The sequence below is a fragment of the Trachinotus anak genome, unplaced genomic scaffold (assembly GCF_046630095.1).
Source record: "Trachinotus anak isolate AG129_WGS33_773 ecotype Australia unplaced genomic scaffold, CSIRO_AGI_Tana_v1 ptg000017l, whole genome shotgun sequence".
Classification (NCBI taxonomy): Eukaryota; Metazoa; Chordata; class Actinopteri; order Carangiformes; family Carangidae; genus Trachinotus; species Trachinotus anak.
This window is the reverse complement of record NW_027273868.1, coordinates 2,143,088-2,160,763: the sequence shown is the minus strand read 5'-3', so window position 1 is coordinate 2,160,763 and position 17,676 is coordinate 2,143,088. Positions and strand designations below refer to the sequence as shown.

Sequence of the window (17,676 nt, the reverse complement as noted above, 5' to 3'; positions counted from 1 at the left end):
ATCCTTGACGTTGCATTACTGCCACCTTCTGGAAGCACCACATGTACTACAGCGTCGGCTTCGTCAGATTATTCCGCTCGTCCTGGGGTCATATTAATCAAACTTTTGAAAGTCAGACTTTGAATTTAAGTGAAAGATGAAAGTAAAAATCTTCCATTCTTACTCCTACCTAAACATTTGAGATTAAAAGCCATTTATCAAATTTCAAAAATGCTCTTAATTGTGACAGACACAGAAGTGTCTTACGCTGGTTCAGATATATTTCAGCACTTTCCCCCCTTTTTTTCTTCTTTTTCATTTATCAGGCAGCAAACAAACAACAAGAATAAATCCGACACTGATCTTATTCACAGCCACTGTCTAATTATCTTCACTGTCTGCGCTTGTCAATGTGGAACAAGCTTCTCCTTATTATCAGATTTCTCTGACGTAGCTTGTCTAGCAGAACGTCTTTCAGCAGAAGTTTGTTTCCATTTCAGATAATTACCTATTATTTTATCCCTGTGTAAAGACTCATACATTATGAATATATTAGATTGTTGTTCCATGTTAATTCAGATATTTAAAGGTTTCATATAAATAAAATGAACTTTTGAAAATAAATGATAATTCTATATGCTCTTGTAGAATAACATCCCAATTAATAAAGTCTACAATTGGCTATTCCTTCTCTGATCAAGAATTTGACCTCACTCTCACCCAAAATTGTGCCACAGACTGCCAGCCTGTCAACAGTCACACCCCTGCACCTCTAGGTCCACTATTTAATTCACTTCACCGTATGCCTCCTGAAACTGCCATCCATCCCACCACTTCTGGTTTAATTCAACTGCAACCTCCGCAACTCCTATCCACCTTTCCTCTATGGTCACCTCCGTTCTACCTCCTTTTAGCACATTTTCCTTGTTAGAGGTCATTGTTGCTACAGAATCTCTCTGCTCTACACTGACCTCATGCCTGGGTAGCCTGTGTCCTCCATCCACAAACCTGACCACTCTAACCTGCCTTACCCATGGCTGACTGACACTATTTGAAAGCTGTGCATAGATCTCAGAGCTGCTGTGAGAAAATGGTGTAGGGGCTATTAGTTGCTCCTATCTTCCTTCTCATCCAGCATCAGTGCTACCAAAACCTTATTTTATATAATGATATATAAAAAGTATAAGATTAGCAGTACCACAGACAGTCTGTGGTATCTTCCACCTTCAAAACTTTACTCAATCCTCCACCAGCCCCACCAGATACAAATCTCTCAGCTGATATCTTTGCCCTCAACTTTAAAAGGTGGTAGCCATCAGTTGTCATTTTCTCTGAGCCTCTCAAAGACGACCAGTCTCCCTCAGTTAAGGGCACATCATTCTTTCTATCACTCTCATACCCTTCCCCAAGATTTGGTACTGGCAACCCTTCCCTTTGCAATATACACCACCTCCTTGGGTCCAATTATCCACTCGCGTGGCTTCTCATATCACTGCTCTGCAGATGACACCCAACTACACCTGTCATTCATGCCAGATGAACCCACATTCTCTGCATGGATCTCGGCTTGTCTCTTTGATATCCACATGGATGAAGAAACGCCACCTTCAAATGAACTTCTCTAAGACTGAACCATAGTCACCCCAACCAATCAGTCTCTCCATCACCTGTTCTCTTTCCCATCGCAGCTGGGAAGCTTCTGCAGCTTCTCCTACATCATCTCCCTCACACTGCTGCAACCCTGACACTGCACCTGCAACTTCCAAGACACTAGGATCAAGTCTCCGGTCCCTTAAAGTGGATGAGGTGAGGGCTGAGCTCAAGAGGCTACGTTCTGGAAAGGCAGCCGGTCCGGATGGTGGGTGCCTGAGGCTGCTTAAGGATTGTGCAGCTCAGTTGGCTGAGCCTCCAGAGGATCTTCAACTTAAGTCTGCAAACAGGGAGGGTCCTGGTCCTATGAAAAACATCATGTCTTGTTCCTGTACCTAAAATAGGACGCCCAGCCAAGATAAATGACTGTAGACCAGTGGCTCTCACATCACACATCATGAAGACCCTGGAGTTGCTGCTTATCTGCCTTCTGAGGCCACAGGTTGAACACACACTAGACCCCTACAGTTTGCTTACGAGGAACATATTGGAGTAGATGATGCCGTCTTCTACATGCTCAACCAGGCCCATTCCTACTTGGATGAGCCAGGTGGTAATGTGAGGATTATGTTCTTTGATTTTTCAAGTGCATTTAGCACCATCTGACCCCCCATCCCAAAAGACAGGTAGAGTTGTTTTCCTGTTGCAGAACCTAAATCAACTCCACTTTCTGCAACATGTGCAAGCACTGAGACCTTAGGCCAGCAGGATACAACTTAAGTCTAAACTGGGCAAAAATGAGTGGAAATAGAAATGAGTAAAACTATGAACAACTGAACTATTGAGATAAGTTTGAAGTTAATGATTTTATTTATTGAAGCTAAGTTGGAACTAAGTATGAACAGTTATTGAAGTGGAGCGGCCACCTGGACGGGTACCAGCTTCAACACACATGATACTTAAAGAGCAAAAATCAGACCTTCATCTGATCTGAACTCTAACAAACTTGACTTTGACCAGTTTTAGACTGAAGTTACTTGAACTCTGGAAAATCCCATATAAGCACCATTTTCTCAGGTTTAAAGGGCCTAGTTTTTACTGTTAATATTCATGTAAATGTGATGTAGGTTGCATTGTTTTGCTGCTCATAAGCAAACTGAAGTTGCAGTTTACTGAATTCACCTGTGTTGGGCTTATTGTTGTTGAATTTAAAACTTCGCTCCGTCAGAACTTAGACTGGGGTGAATACACCCAGGAGTGGGTCACATTGTTTTGCCCTGTCAGTTCTGCTGCCCAGGTTAAATTAGCTGCATGATAATGTTGAGACTGTAGCCCAGGGGTCTCCAACGGGTGGCTCATGAGCTACCAGTAGCTCACCTACAGTTGCTCATCCAAAGTTTCTGAGAGTCTGTACAAGACATGGGTGCATCCTACAAACTTAATGCAGCACAAGTAAATCTACTCCAAATGTGACAAAGTCAAATATACACACACAGGTTTCTGACTGAGGACTTTCCTCTTCTTCTCTGGTTTCTGACTGAGGTGCTTCTTCTTCTTCTCTGGTTTCTGACTGAGGACCTTCCTCTTCTTCTCTGGTTTCTGAATGAGGAGCTTCTTCTTCTTCTCTGGTTACTGACTGAAGAGCTTCCTCTTCCTCTCTGGTTTCTCAGCAGGTTTATGGACGTTTATCTGCAGTGGTGTGATCATGTCTGTGTGTTCTGGTTTGACTGAATCCTGACTCAGATTTTTGATTCTGATGTGAGTTTCAGATGTTGTGATGTTTTAGATATTGATATTTGATGACTTGTTAAATTATCTTATTGATCTGGTTTGGTTTGGAGGTCAGTTTGAGTGTTTTGATACATTATGTGACTAAATGTAACAGTAATATAAGACATGAGGAGCTCTCAGCCCCTTTTATTTTGTCAAAGTAGCTCTCAGAGTAAAAAAGGTTGGAGACTCCTGCTGTAGTCTGAGTTATTTGTCCTAGGTTCAGTGGTTAGCTAGCTAGGTCTTGTTTATTTGTCACTATTAATGTTCAACCACTTGACTATAAAGGTTCTGCAAAATAGACTGATCTTCAACTTCAACTGTAGCCTGCAGTGAATGTCTTAGCCTATTATTACTATAATATTAATGCAACAGATTTGCACATTCACACTGTGTCACCTCTAGACATGAGTTAAAACTGCTGTTCAGATTAATCCAAATGTCTTCCCCTTCTCCCCTGATCCCAGTGCTGCTCCTCTCTGTGTTGATTTTCCTCCATACAGTGGTCTTTCCCTCTGAGGCCTGTGTTTTCTTTTCAGCATCTTGTGTGGTTTGTGTGTCCACTCTCTTATTACCCACAATGCCCATATGAGCAGGAGCCCAAATGAATGTGACCTCAGTTTTATTGCTGTTGGATGTCATTATTTCAAATAGTAAGTCCTGACAATTACTAAGATGCACCTGACTGAAGATTAGACAGAGGAGAGACTGGGAGGATTTGGTCTTCCTCTCCGTCGTCTCCTGTCGTCTCCTGTCGTCTCCTGTCTCTGTAGAATATTTGTGTCATTTTCTGCATCCTCCTTTATGACATATTGATCTTCACTCTCTCTGTTTGCTTTTTTTCAGCCTGAGGTAGTGTAATCTGATGCAGGTTCCTCCATGTCTGACAAACCCCTCTGCACCATCCTGACCAGCTCCTGGTACTTTCCTCTCCCTCTGGATGCTTGTTAAGCAGAGATGTGTTCCTCTCCCACTCGTCCACTGTTTGTGGTGCCCTCTGAAGCTGGAGGCTTGTTGGTTATCTCAGAGGGCAGTGTGTGACTCTGACTCTATCCAAACACCAGCTGGTGTGGACTGTAGCTGTGGACATTTTGCTGGTCTTTTCCATGAGAGCTCAGTCCAGGGAGATGTCCCAGTCTGTTAACTTGTCTTCACTTTCTTTGTGATCTTGTTGGTGTCGCTCTACGGGCTGTATGCAGCTATTCTTTATTTCTGTGTTGAAGTTTTATTCACCTCATCATTGTTGAACTGTCATTGAGCAGTTTCTCAGGTGGACCATGGACAGACATGACAAAGTGTTTCAGATAACTTTCTTATGGTCAGAAAGCTGCCTGCATGTATACGTGTACTTTTCTATAATTACATCTTACATCCAAAATTGTTCTGTTTCACAAATGATTTGTCAGCCCACTTGCAATGCCTCTGTGGCCCACCAGTGGGCCAACTTCAAAACTTCAAAAGGCCGAGAACATAAATGGACCAAAGTCAACGACTGTGTCAGTGTAAAAGTTACTGTTAGTGTCACAGCCTGATGTTTGAAAGTTGCTGTGTTGTCACTGGCCTTTCAGATTTCTAATTACTGATGTATTCCAGGACAGAGACCAGTGCTGACTGTTGACAATAATTTAGCTTTTTCCAGTGAATAGTTTAACAAATTTCTATTTCAATTCCAGTAATTGGTGTGAACTGACTTATTGCTGCTTGCAGCAGTATTTTTAAGTTTAGATGTAGTACATGTTTAAATCCAGTCATTAGATGCTGTTGAGCAAGATTTTTAAATGTAAAATAAATGTGTTAAAATGTACAGTTTACATTTACAGAGGATACTGAGGTTACACTCATAGGTTTAGAACTCAACCTCTGTCCTCTCTGCCAGCGGCACTTTGTTCCCATCAGGGTAAATGTTATATTTACACAAACAGGTGGATTTTTCATCCATGAATAAAGTCTGTTAAATAATTAGTGAATGGAGAAGGCTAAGCAAAATATAGAAGTGTTTATTTAAAGACTCTTCTCTGTTATCATCAGTTAAAAGTGTGAGGTTTGATAATTACAGGAAATAACAGATTAACAGAGTAATTGATGACTGTTGAAATATCTACAAAGTCATTAACCAATCCATAAATGATGATGGATGGTTATTAACAGTCAAAAAAATAAATTTTCCTTTATCATAGCTTTTTGACCAAAACTAGTTGTTAGATGAATTTCTGAATATGATGAGCATCAAAAAACCTTTAGGTGTCATCAGTCCACAAAAGATGACGCACGTTAACCTCAGCTTTAATGCTGTCATATAAAACCATAGTCTGTGTTCTCTTTATATGCTTGGGGAGATTATATTTATTTACTGTGGGTGGCAGCAGAGGTGTTAGACACTGATATCTCAGACCTCAGAAAGTAACAGCTGTGAGTGAAGCCGTCATAATAATATTTTGTCTCACTGTATCTACACTGCTGATGCTCTGCCACGTCTGCTCAGCCTCCTCTGTAGCAGATCCACACTCAGTGGTCACTGTGGTCAGGTGATTGATGTAACCAGTTCAGTTTATTTCACTCAGCCATAAAAAAAACAACAACACAGTCCTTGGTTGTCTTTTCTGTATCACTGTGTGACTCTCAGACAGGTGTAGGATTAAAGTTCTACACTGTGTATGTAGAGTATAAATACACTCTAAAAACTTCAACCTCTCAGTCTCATGTTTCATTCTAAATTCAGTGTTCTGTGGTTCAGTTTAATATTTCATACACACTATTACATGCCTGTCAGTAGAGGGAGGATGTGGGATGAATCTCATCCAACCTAATCAGGTAACACTCAGTCACCTGACAGGCCTCGGCTGTGACAGCACCACTAAGTGAACCAGTGCGGGTGCAGTGCTAGAGGTGAGATGTCTGTTGGCATTCATTCACTTTTTCGTTATGACTTCAGATGTCACTTTATTCAGCTTTGGTCTTCTTCTGCTCTGTGATGTCATCAACATCATCTGTCAGGTAGTTACCAGTCCATGTGGAGAGTAACCTGAGTATCATATCCCTTATCCATGTTTCTGGTCATCTGAGTAGTAATGTCTGTTACTCCTGTTACATTGTTTTCGATTAAATTTTATTTCCTGTGTCCTGTAATTTTCCTGTCGTCTCCATGGAAAGGAAATATTCACATTCACTCATCTGACAGAAGCTTTTCTCCTCAGAGATCACTGAAGTAGGTCAGTAGAGACCTTGAGGTCTCAGTTTTACATCTGTTTAATCAGTGAAGGAGATCAGGTAAAGAAGTGAAAGTGAAAGTCAGAGTCAGAGCTAGTTAGACATGTTTGGGTGTTAGGGGTGTTAGGAGAGGAGGTGCTCTCTGAAGAGAGGAGTCTTCAACAGGGTCTTGAGGATAGAGAGGGACGCCCCTGCTCTGATAGACTTCAGGAGCTGGTTCCACCATCAGGGAACCACAGACCAGAACAGTCTGGACTGAGACTGTCTGTGTGCAGGGATGGTGATGACAGACCGCGTTCATCAGAGGATGTCACACAGGAGTGAACACATCTGTGGCGGGACACATCAGACTGTTGGGCCACCACAATGTAATGGGAAACAGTACATGCTGTATTGGTTAGCTGAATGTGGCTAATGTTAGCAGCCCTCTGTCCCTGCAGGTGCAGTCCACACACCTGTGCTGAATGTGGTTACACACTGGTCTGGTGGAGTGGTGAAACACCACTTCATTCTGACACAGCTACATACAACCTTATTCTCATTCTCGAGATCAAAACCCTGTCGAATGATGTTCTGTGAACAAACTGAGCCAGTGTGGTTCTGTCCTCACAGCTGAGCTGTATGAACTTCTTCGTCACTGTCGATGCTTTTAGAATAAAAGGTGTAGACCAGTGGTTTCAACCTTCTCCAGCTCATGTCCCAGTAGAACCTCTTAAATGTTGTTTGTCTACATCTGAGGCTGTGACAGTACAGAGGCTGGATAAATCCTCCTCAGAGCAAAATGAGAACAGGTGGAGATCAGGTTTGATTTAGTGTCTGATGGGGAGAGCTCATGTGTTGATTCACCATCTGTCTCTGACTCTTTCCTTTTTTTAATTCTTCCTGTTTTTAAACAGCTTCTCCAGTTTGTGTCATAGCAGTGATCTTTTAATCAGACCGAGACACACAACAGGTCCATGATGTGGTCTGACGACAGGTTCCTGTCAGGTCTATGAGAAGACAAAACAGTGAAAGTTTTTTTTTTTTTTTTTTTGCATTTTTAATTGTTTTACATTTCATTTAAAAACATGATTTCTTCATTTCTTTTGTAATCACACCTTTTCACTATAATTGTACTGTTTTACAAATGATCTGCTGGCCCACTTGCAGTACCTCAGCAGGCCACCAGTTGGGAACCTCTGGTGTGGAATGTTGTGTGAGGTGTAGGGAGGTCACAGAGGAGGGAGTGGGTGGACAGTGAGCTGAGGACCTGGGGGCCTGCTCAGGACCTCCAGCTGGAGCAGAGACAGGAGACATGTGGACAGTGAGGACAGACTGAGCTGTTAGACAGCTCTGGACACTGTACTGTGTTTGTTGTGTTGCAGAATGTTGTATATACTTTGTGCCATCATATGGTGGATTATTGTGTGTTGAGATCTGACGTCTCTTTAACTCAGGTGTCATCGTGGATGTTATCTATGGTTATGTTCTCCTCGCTGGCTTCTTTGAGCTGTAGATATGTAAAGTGTTTAATAAGATCGAAGGTCAGGAACAGGCCATCTTTCAACTGGCCCCCGGGAGCTGATAGTCCCCGTGTTGAACAGACAAAAGGCCTCTTATTTATCTGGAATATTGACCCAGATTGGGACAAGCTGTGACTGATAGTACTGTTGGTTTCCACCGTGCTGATAGGTCAGTGTTGAAGGTTGGGCAGTGGGATAGGTTGTGATGCGTTCAGTCTGACACAGGTGTAATGGGTCAAACAGTCTTGCTGTCAGTGATACTAATGATGTTTATGTCTGAGTTTAATCATGTGACAGTGTTGTACGTTTTGATGAACGATGAACTGAACATCTGTTTGAACTACTGGACGTGAACTCATCTGTCGTTGTGCCATTCATCCACCGCCATCGCCTCATGTGCGATGATGCACGGCCCCACGTCCTGAAACCTGAACACATCCCACTTCTTTCACAGCCTGCGTACTCACCATGTCACCCCCTGAACATTTTTGAGATGCTCTGGACGTGTGTGTACAGCAGCATGATCCACTTCTTGTCACTATCCGACTGAAGAGGAGTGGTCCAACAACTCTGTACAAAGCACATGTGTGAGGCTGGTAATGGTGCTCACACCAGATATCAGCTGGTCCAGGTACTGCTCCAGTTCAAAGTCTACCCAAGTACACATCAAATTTATGTGTTCTTGCTCCATCGTGGATGGATTGGGACCTGACTTGCAGAATGCATTTTTCACCAAATAGTGACAGTGGCAGGGATTCTGACTGAGGCTCAAAGCTGTGACAGTTTTCATCTCAGGACTGTTATTGTATCACTTCATTAAGTGTTGATATTTGACCAGATTCTGTATCTGTGTCAGGTTATATAATAACGCCTGTTTGCTCTGGCATTTTCAGAGATGTGAGGACTGTCCTGCCGGGTGAGACCACAGGTCATATCAGCAGCTCCAGAGAGGAGTGGCTGGTCAGCATCTCTGCAGCTCCTTGCCTCTGTCTATTTTGATTTATGATAAGAATCCTTTTGAAGATCAGTCTGGGTCTCTGAGGTGAAGTGTAGTAGCCTATTTGTTGCTGCTAGTTTGAGAAGATAAAGCTAAATAAAGAGGTGTTATTACAGTTATTACAGATTGGATATGAAGTAAACTCTGTTCAGTCAGGTACAGGTGTGGAAGAGGAAGACGCCCTTTATGTGGTTGGGAAAAATCTCACATCTTTTGCTCATGAAAAATGGGAGCAGAAATAAAAATGTGTAGAGATGATATTTGTTTTGACAGTGTATTTGTCAGATACATAAACAAACAACATGTCCTCCTGGTGAACAGGAAACACACCTGCTGTCGTAGTTTCCTTGTATAGAAAGGTCATTTCCAGGAGACAGGGTCGCTCACATGTATGCACTTAGAGAACAAGTGACAGCATGTTATTCTGCTGTTCATTCAAAAGCCCCCACTCAACCCCCCTCCCCCTCCCCTCTCATTCTCTGTGTATCTCTCCCTCTGCTGGCTAATAATACCTCTGTTCAGGCCTGAGTATACAGGCCTGTGATGGAGCCGGCCACTCCAGACTGCCGTGCGTCAGCCGTGACGTCAATGCATCTGAACACACAGGGCTCTGTGTGGAGGAGCAGCCTGCTGTGGGTGGGTTAGCTGGGTCTGTAAGCTGCTGCATCCCCGCTGTAGCTTTGCCTGGTAGCATAGCACAGTGAATGAGAAAAGAAAAAACAGAAACGCATGAATGGAGTGTGGTGGGAGGGAGGGAGGGGGAGAGGGAGGGGGAGCAGGAGGGACAAAGAGGAAGGAGTGTACCAGAGAGCTCTCATGAACTGTCTGCCATTTTCATACTGCACGATCTGATACACAGCTGCTCTTATTGCGTTAATGCTACATTTTCTTTACATCCAGTTTCATTTGGAGTTGATGAATCTTTTCCACCTGAGACAAGTGTAAAAATGTTTCTGCAACACTCCATTTCTTTGAATTCCCAGTGTCACTGGGCTTTTTGTTTTTGTAATGCACAAAACAAGGACCAACAGACTCAGGGATAGCTTCTTCCCGAGGGCTATCACTCCAGTCAACAAAGACATAAAGATCCGGATGACCGGATGATCACAATGAATAACTACCAATTACCTGTGCAATAAAACTGGGCCTAAAGTGCAATAATCGGGTTTTTCATTCTTACCACGTGTAAATATCTGTACATATTACCTGCCTTTTTATACCTCCTTTATTTTTAATTTTGTGCTCTCTTTAGGTTTTTATTTATTTTATTTAATTACCATTGTTTGAACCAAGGGAGCAGCGCTCAAATTTCGTTGTACTATGTATAATGACAATAAAGGCAATTCTGATTCTGATTCTGAAATTGAAAAAGCATAAAGCAGGTGGATGTAAACCGAGCTGGTGGTTACAATAATAACAATGAACGGTCATGGGTAATAGAAACAACTATCTCCTGTGCTCTCCTGTGTCATATTCATCCATCCACCCCAACCTCCTCCTGACCTGGACTTTGTCGCTCTATAAACTACATCACCGCACTTTTCCCTTTGCTCCTGTCATCATTACTACAACCACTAGATGTCGCCTAGCAACAAAACCTAAGTATGGGTCGTTATCACCTGCTTACAGGTTGGGCTCATTTATTACAGGACAGTCTCACACCAAATTACTGGAATCTGGAATCATTTTCTTTCACAGAAGCATTTTCCTCAAACACTGTTTTATTGCTCACTAGTCATCACAAAGTGTCAATCAAGACAAACAGGGCGGAGCCTCTTATGTGACTGGCTGCGGCCTCACTCTGAATAGCAGACACAGTGTTTCATAACTCTTTATTTATTCATTTTGTTATGTAGTCCTTAACACTGTGGGAGTCCTGATGTTGTTGAGTGTAAAGGAGGAAAATGATGGATGACCTGCTTCAGTTTAAAATCAGTATCCTGTCGTGGGCGTGATGGGAAGTGATGACAGACAAATTACTGCACCAACAGCTGTCTGACTTATATAACAATTATCCATCTTGTTTTGTCAAATCATATTGTATGGACTATCCTGGGTGTTGATGGAATGGTGGAATTAAATAGCGTGTTTGTTTTCACAGTATCAGAGCCACAGTTAAAGCCTGCTCCTCATCTGTGAGGGTCACTGCTGCTGCTCACTGGTACAGTACAGTATGATTATACACATTAACAATATGAGAAATTCATCTGACCAGAGGTTGAGCTCCTGCTGTGACCTGATGACACAGTGTGTGACTGGTCAATCAGAAGAAGTGGTTGTGGTGTGTGTGACAGGGGTTCTGTGTCTTCTCTCTGACTCACATCTTCTTTGGGTGTTTACTAGAAAACAACAGAAATAAACAAATAAACAACTGTTGAAATCATGTAGAAAAAAAAACAAAACGACAGAGAGCAACTGAAAGTCTTTAGTTGATAATTGCTCTAATTTTAGTTCCACTCGGTGAACTATCCAGTTACATCAATAGCTGAGTGTCATAACACACACACACACACACACACACTCACACACACAGACTCCTTCCTCGGCAACCGCACAGTTACTAAGAGACTGATTGCAAAGAGGCAGTGTTTCCATGGCAACACTAGTGGCTGACTCATCCTCACTGCAGTGCGTGCTCTTATATGAGCACACATGTGTTTGTGTGTTTGTGTATCAGTGTTCATTCATTTATCTTCACACAGTGTTTGGATATGATCAGCAGAATTATACATAATGACCTATTATCAAAATGTCTGCGGAGCATCATCATCATCATCACCATCATCACCTCCGAGGTCACAGATGATGATGATGATGATGACGATGTTTCTTCTTTTCATTGCTGTAAAGCAGTGTATCACTTTCAGATCCACTGTTGCATCTTTCCTGTTCATCTTGTCCAAGGGAGCAGTGCATTGCAGAACTCTTCCACCACTAAAGACCCCACCCCCTCCCCCGTCTTAAAGTGACAGTAACCCCTGAAGATTGTTATTGTTTTGAGTGACTGTGGAAACACTGTCACACCACTGAAACACCACATGAAGGGAAACCAACAAACACATGATGCTGTGGTAACACCGAGCAGCTTCTTCCATCTGCGCACTACGGTCAAACCTCCAGCAGCTGCAGGAGGATGTGGGGCTGGGATTCATTTTACATTTTCTCCAATTGCTGATATCATGAGAGATAATTATGCATTGACTGTTGAGTAGCAACAACAGAACATACAGTATGTCACAATATGTTGTGATGCATTAAAACTGACATAATAACAACTTACTAACTAACTTAATAAGTGATATTTGAACCATGGCTTTTACAGAGCTTTCCACTAATGAGTTTCGGCTCATTGTTTATGTCCAGACACAACTTTACTGTTCTGATTCACTCTCACGATGTCACAGAGAAACAGCTGTAAACAGCCTCCGTCCTCCACCTGCTCATCAAACAGACTCAGTCAGAGAGCAGCTGGAGAACAGATGTTTCCTCATAGCTGGAGGAGACCAATCACTGAGCTAACAGAGAGGGAACACTGGACTGAGACTGAGACCACAACACATCCTGTTGATCTGTGGCTGCTGGAGATAAGCAACTGATGTTAAATACATCACCTTAAAGCTGATGATCAGTTCAGTTTGTTTCCACTGTGTCACTGTAACATCCCTATGGGAATATTATGGAAACATTTCAGGGCTTGTAACAGTAAACTAAGTGAACTAGTCCTCCCAGATTGTATGGTGCAGTGTTCAGTGTGCAGTGCTCCCAACCACATACAGTTCATTCTCATTTTTCACTGAACCGGTTAAATAATCCACTCATCAAACAAATACCACAGAACCCAGAGAGACATGTTTCTTTACTGTCAGCTGGTGGAGGCAGTGTGTCTCCTCAGAGGTAAATATTAGTCTGTGTGGAGGCTGATGGATCAGTGGTGAACTGACAGTCTGTGGAACTGTGATCAGTGCTGTCTGTAGAGGAACATCCCACACAGTTAGCTCCACCTTTCCAGTTTGTACAGACCACCATACACACCACCATGAAACCAGAGGCCTAAGTGCTGCGGTGAGAAACTCTGAATGTGAACACAAGTCCACAGGGTACCTACAAAACACCACCAAAGCTGACTTTGTAGAACACTAGTTTTATAGAAATCTGCACTGCGGCATTAACACACAAACAATAACCCATCTGTCCATCACATGACAGGCAGGTAAGACTGCAGGGGGATGTAGCTGCAACACACTGGTATTTTCAGTGTTTATGTGGTGGATCTGTCAGACACACACACACACACAAACACACACACACACACACACACACAGGGTAGATAAAGGAATGGATAGGTAATTGTCCTGCTACACTACGCTAGAAGCTGTAAAGGAGTGGAAGTCCCCTCCCCCTATATCCATTACAGGGAGTGTTCTTGTTCCTGCTCACTCGCTGCATTATTAATGCTGTAGTATGAGCAAAATGACGTTTTCCTGTTGTTTACTGGGCTCTGCTTTGCTCCTGACATTTTTATGCCTGTATTTGTTCACGTGTGCAAACTGTGTTTCTGTATTTGCAATGTAAATGCATAAATTCACATTCTATTCGTGTGTGTGTGTGTGTGTGTGTGTGTGTGTGCATGCACATGGTTTTTACAATATGGTGTGACACCCTGTGTGTTGTGCTTGCATGTAGGCTGTCCATGGGTGCTTTGTGCTTTGCTTTGTGTGTCTATGTGGGTGTATCTCTTTGTGCCGGAGGGGGTGGGAGGCTGAACAGGCGGTGGGATTCTATAAATAGAAAGCTCTCCAGCTATCTGCCTGTTTGGACCGAAAGACAGAAAGAGGAGGGGAGGCAGTGAGCCATGGCGTCACTTCCTCCGTGAGGTGATGCCCATAACAGGACAAACCCCAGGAAGGAGGTTTATGGCAGTGATTCCCTTAAAATGAAACCACATCTGCTCGTGACCTCACGTCACAGGTGAGTGGGCGTGAGCTGCGAGTAGATCCAGTGGTTTTCCCTTTCAGATGGTTTCATTTGAAAAACTTTAAGCTCCACACAGGTGAAAGGGCTGAGTTTCACAATATACATCAGTAAAAAGAGAGGAAGTCCTAAAAAATAAACATATCAAATAAACTGCAGACTTCAGCAGCTGCAGCACAATATGGCTAGTGTAGTTTCCACCTTGTGAGTTTGTGTGTGAGTCATCATGGCAAAATATGGCCTTGGAGACACCTCCTGTAGCGGCCACCAACACAGAGGGGGTTTTGAACAGGGGTTTCAGTCTGTCTGTGGACAGATGTTGTCACCATGATAGTGACACAGCTGTGAAAGGTACAGTCACTAAACTTTACAGGCTGTTTGAAGATGGTGTGGTATCACCTGTGAGTACTGAATACTCATGCAATAATGTAGTAATGAACACTGAGTACTCATCCCATTCTGACACTCAGAAACATCTCTGATCCTGCCTGAAACACTGGACCACGAATAAGCAAGTACTCAAGTCTATGCACCGATCTGATGCCTCGTACTGTAGAGATAAACTTTAAACTCTCACATCAAGATAAAATGGCAGGTTTCCCAGAAATCAATTCTTTTTTGTTGCCCTGAAACAGTAGCCAACACAGGGAGTTGTGCTGTGCAGCCACTGGCAACTAGAGCAGTGAAGAAGAACTGATTTCTGGTAACTACTGTAATGTTAGTCTTTGGCCGAGGTCACCAAGAGGTGAACGGCGCTCCGGGATCAGACCCAGATGTTGCCCTATCCAGAGCTGGACCTATAACCTATTAATTGTCATTACATTTTGATGGTGTGTTTCTGTTTAAAGCGTCACAGCTTTTCTAGTCTTTGCGGCTCTAGTCATGTGATGCCACTTAGCCAATCACTGCGACTCGGTGAGTGAGATACACAAAAGGTGAGAAGAGACAGAGGCAGTCTGAGACGTAAGTCGGAGAGCCTCAGCATAAGACAGCTGCAGCAGTGGGCTACAACAGTTTTGAATTGTTGTTGTGTATGTACAGACCCAGAATGAAGACTGGGAAATTAGAACTAATTATTTAAACAGGATTTATGTAGGAATGATTCTGCACCGAGCTGTTAGATCCATATAAATGGCTGGTTACTGTAACTGATCAGCATAAGAGGTTTCCACTGTAAAAAGAGATTATTAATGGATTTGCTCATGTTTTACAATGAGCCACACAACAATGACACAGTCATATCACAGCCACACAGTGTTAGTAGTATGCAGCTGATACAGATATTACATTTGTTTTTTATTGCATTAGTATCAGATCAGTACTTGGTATCGGAACTGGTATCTGTAAGAAGAAAATGGTATTGGAGGATCTTTAGTAGTATTGACCTCTGAGTACTCGTGTAATATTGTAGAAAGGACCAAAGTACTCGTGTAATATTGTAGAAAGACCAATATTACTTTCTAATATTGTAGAAAGTAATAATGTCATTTTATTGTGTTAATAACCTATAGAGAGTACTCACATGGTAATGTAGTAATAATATAGTAATGACTACTAAGTACTGATGTAATAATGTAGTAATAATGTAGTAATTTATAATAATTTATAATATAATAATGATGTAGTAATTTTGTGTCCCAGTCTCCTGAACTGGGAGAGGAGGCTGTAATTTGTAATGTTGTATTTTCCTAATAATGTGCGGAGAGTTTCCTGAAAAGAACTACTGATCCCAATTCTAATAAAGGGGGATGTATAACTGTCCTTTAAAGAAAAGCTCTATTTAAACCAAGTAAATGTCCATTCATTTTTCATTTATTATTGGAAATGTTTATTTTCCTAAATATATTATATATATTATATATTTATATATATATTTATATCATATATATTATATATATGTGTTATTGTCTGCTGACAGATTTCATGTTTGCATGTTCATGTGGGACTGAATTAAAGGTGGAGTAAATGTTTATCATTGCTCTTTATCCATTTTCCACCATGATGATCTGATGATGTATTTACCTGAACTCTACATATGATTTATTATTAATCTATTCACATCAAATGTGCAAAACATTCATATGTGGATGTAACTGAGAGACACATGAATGGGAGGAGTACAGGAATGAACAGGTTAATAACAAAATAAATAGTTATCACCTCACAATGGAAAACAGCCATCAGCAGATTAAATAAAGCATAAATAACGGTCAGTGCTGCTGATCTAGGAACAGTTCACTCCTGCGGCTCTGAGCTCAACACATGCTGACAGAGGGCTGCAGGAAGGAGTCCTGAAACCAGACAGGAGGCACTCTTCAGCCCCTCCAGCTCCCTCCTCCTGAAGCCCGTGGTTTGCTTAGATGTTCTGCAGTAATCCAAAAGCCAATGGACAGATGTTTTTGTGTAGGGAACCAGGATTAGGTTAGCCTAAAAAACATGCAGCACTGTATAGATTGCACACAAGCCGAATAAGAAAACACCTTTAGCAACCTGACAACATACACAGCGTTTACAACTAAATGTTTGTTCTTGGTTTTGTGTGTTTGCAGTGTGTGTCAGTGTGTGATTGCTTTCTCACTTTGCAGCAGTTTTGTAAATGTTGTGTGTCCCTGATCTGAACACACTGAGTTTACTTGTGTAGACAGTGATCACACTGTGTGTCAGACGTGTGTATGGTGTGTGGAGGACACACACTCTGCTGCTGGTTGTCATGTTCCCCAGCATGAAGCAGCAGTTCAGTGCTGCGTGTTTTTGGATGCATCAGCTGACATGTCCGGTCAGTTAGCGGTGTGGTGGATGTGCCCCCCTCCAGTGACAGAGGGGGGCACATCCTGTGAGTCACACAGGTGAAGCAGTCACCTGTGCCTGGCTGCGGAGCGGCGAGGAGCGGCCCCGGGCCCAGCCCGCTCCCGCGGCCTCATCCTATCTCTTTAAATGCGAGGAGCTGCTCCGCGCTGCGTGCGTGCGTGCGTGCGTGCGTGGAGGAGAAATTACGAGGCAGAGAGGGCCACTCTGCTGTGGAGGAGGACGAGGCGACAGAAAACACAACAGAGGCGCCGTTCAGCTCAGATTTGAAGGGGCTTTTTTTGGGAGCAGGCCGTGGACCGGTCCCCCTGCGCTGGGCTGATTCTGGTTGTGGACCCAGCCGCTCTTCGTGTATGTATGGGCTCGGCAGGCGCATCTCTCGCCTCCCGATAGGACATAACGGGCAGGGCTGCCTCCTAATAATTATTTATTTCGCCCTCTCTGCGCCGCAACGCTGCGAGAAACGTGATCGAGAGGCAGCGGCGCTGATCATGGATTAATGCCCGAGTGACTCTTCATCTGAGAGGTAAGAGATGCTGGAAAAACAGGCCGGGCGCGGAGGATACGTCCATGGGCGCAGTGTGTGTGTGTGTGTGTGTGTGTGTGTGTGAGTGTGTATGTGTGCTTGTGATGGATGATGGGTGTTGGGTTATGGCAGCAGCATCCACACTGCGGCTCCTCCGCTCAGCCGAGGCGGAGGAGGGGATGTGGTGAGCGGCGCTGGGTCTGGGTGCTCCGGCTCTTTGTGTGCGCGGTGCGGCCTGTGGGAGACGGCGCTGATCAGCCGCATCGAGCTGCGTATTATTAACAACACAATGACGCCAGCGTCTGTCAGTGACGCAACCTCTTCCCCTC

General features: G+C 43.2%; 1 protein-coding gene across 2 annotated transcripts in view; it reads left to right on the top strand.

Annotated features, from left to right (window-relative positions):
• Window positions 1-16,889: 16,889 nt before the first annotated feature.
• The window catches only part of fbxl16 (F-box and leucine-rich repeat protein 16), a 33,884-nt gene continuing 33,097 nt past the window's right edge, over window positions 16,890-17,676 (top strand). For both annotated transcript variants that reach the window (XM_071501493.1, XM_071501494.1), the window contains exon 1: window positions 16,890-17,347. The gene's annotated coding sequence lies outside the window, so the exon portion shown is untranslated. The remainder of the gene's footprint in view (window positions 17,348-17,676) is intronic.